This window comes from Engraulis encrasicolus, chromosome 7 (genome assembly GCF_034702125.1).
Source record: "Engraulis encrasicolus isolate BLACKSEA-1 chromosome 7, IST_EnEncr_1.0, whole genome shotgun sequence".
NCBI classification, from domain to species: Eukaryota; Metazoa; Chordata; class Actinopteri; order Clupeiformes; family Engraulidae; genus Engraulis; species Engraulis encrasicolus.
Genome location: NC_085863.1, coordinates 41,939,384 through 41,941,883, shown reverse-complemented (window position 1 = coordinate 41,941,883; position 2,500 = coordinate 41,939,384). Strand labels below are relative to the sequence as shown.

Here is a 2,500-nt window from a genome sequence, read left to right as displayed (position 1 = left end):
AAAAAACAAACATAAAACATTGGTATCGGTTAATATCGGTTATCGGCCAAAACCGCAATATCAATATCGGATATCGGCATCAGCCGAAATTTTTCACATCGTGCATCCCTAAATTTTATTAAGTCCTGCAAGGGCCGTTCTATCAACACAAATCAGGATTTCCTCCTGCATTTTAGGCCACCCTTACAACAGACCCCAACATCACTAGGTCCCCTGAAAATGATACATTGTACCAGGGGCTGGATAAGACAGCCTCAAGGGCCATAAACGCCCCCCGAAACTTCCACCCCTGGCGTAGAGGCATCCTGAATGACAGATATTGCTTCAACCAATGGCGTAGAGGCGTTGTGAATGAGCAATATTGCATGGGCCGAGGGCATAGTCATGGTGCATGCTGTAGGCCTATACCCAGGGGTGTAGCGGGCGCGGTGCGCGGGGGTACGCAGTCCACCCACTTCTCCTGAGGTGAGATTTAAAAAAACCTTCTGCCCATGTTTGAATACAAAAAGGAATAAGCACATAGCAATATTGCAGATGATGGACCAAACAGATGAAAAAGGAGAAGAATGACAATATGTCAGTGGGACAGTATTGGGGTTTTGACATGATAAGTCACCTAATTATTTGATGACGTCACAAATCGCGTACCCCGACTTTAAAAATCCCCACTACACCACTGCCTATACCACATGGACCAAGAGCAGAGACACAGGCAACCAGTGAGAATTTCATGCCAAGTAATAACTGCACATTTTTGATCATGTTGTTGACAGGAAATTGTTACATTGATGGGTGTTACAGGCATAAACTAATACCGTAGAGGAACACTGATATGGACCAATAGGGTAGAGGCATGCTGATATGGACCAATAGGGTTGAGGCATGCTGTACCATATGGACCAATAGGGTAGAGGGATGCTGCATCATATGGACCAATAGTGTAGAGTAGGGATGTTAATCGGTAACCAGTTAACTGATAGTCGACCGGATCAACATTAACCGGTTAACATTTTCTGCCACCGGTTAACCGGTTGTAATAGTAATAATAATAATTATTTCCTCCCAAAAAAAAAAAAACATATTTTTGAGGTTTTAGTACGATAATTCAGCATTTTCCATCTGACAACAGTGGCTGGAGCAGGTCCTGTCTGCGCAGCAAAAAAAAAAGGCTTATGTGAAAAAAAGGGGGGAAAAAATCAGTGCTGTGCATATCAGGCACGCGAAAGTTGTATAATTTAAGATTACCAGTTAACCGGTTAACCACCGGTTAATGAGTCTCAGTAGCCGGTTAAGAGTTTTTTCAGTTTTCGCCATCCCTAGTGTAGAGGCAGGCTGATATAGACCAATAGGATAGAGGCATGCTGTATCATATGGACCAATAGTGTAGAGCAGGCTTTCCCCCAGCGCTTTCTTATCAAGGCGGCCGCCTTGACTAAACCCCACCCCCGCCTTGGCTACGTTCCCTAAAAAAAAAAAAAAAAAAAAAAAAAGACGCCCCAGGGCAAAAAAAAAAAAAAAAAAAAAAGCAAGTTGTAGCAAGCTGCTGGTTATGTATTGGTTAGATAATTAGTCCCACGGTAACACAGAATGGGGGGAAAGCATTAGGAAGTGACCGTAAGGGTATTGCAGTTGATTCATGTGTACACACAAGTAACATCGGGTGAGTAACGGCCCGTTCCCACTTTGCCGGCGAGCGCGTTGACGCCGACGCCTTCAATTCATTTTCAATGGAAAGCGGCGACGCCCTCGCAAAGGCTTCTGGGATACGCGGCGCGGCTACTTTGACAGTTGACGCGCGTCAAAAAAGTTGAGCGAGCTTCTACTTTATGCTAATTACTCGCGGCCAACGCGGAGCGTTATGCAATGATTGTTGAGTACATGAGGAATTCCCATGAAACCAAGGGCTATGTTTTGCTGCTTAAAAGTAGTTTTATGACTGGTTATCATACATTTTAATGTAAGATTCATACACTACAAGAAACTATGAAGTGCAAGGTCTTTGTGCTTATGTTCAAAGGATTATGTACATTTTGACGACATTCAAAACTATGTGATGGCTATGAAATGTGTGAAGTAAACACATGTCCACAGTAAGGTAAGGGCAGACTTTGATGTTACTATCGCTGGTTAGCTTGCTTAATCGATATAAACGTGTAGAAAGACAGAAAGAGATATTCCTGTTCAGTGTACTCTGTCACGCCCCTGCATGTGCTCCGACAAGAAGCATTCAGTCAAAAAAGGGAGGTGCGTCGCGTTTATGAGCGTCAAATGGCCGTCAAAGTGGGAACGACCGGTTACAGAACATGTGCGCAATGATGCGTTATGACGCGGCGATATGCGAAAATCTTCGTCCAAATCGCATAGTCGCATGCATCATCGCTAACTGCGTTTACATCGCGTGCCGCGTGTAAGGGAAATGTTAGTTGTTGACATGTCTGGAATTCACATCAATTTGTGCTGTTTCTTGCTCCAGTTGTGGACAAAACGATTGGCCAAACTC

General features: G+C 44.0%; 1 protein-coding gene across 1 annotated transcript in view; it reads right to left on the bottom strand.

Moving 5' to 3' along the window:
• arhgap32b (Rho GTPase activating protein 32b) overlaps positions 1-2,500 on the bottom strand; it is a 58,137-nt gene that overhangs the window by 47,216 nt on the left and 8,421 nt on the right. The window lies entirely within an intron of this gene.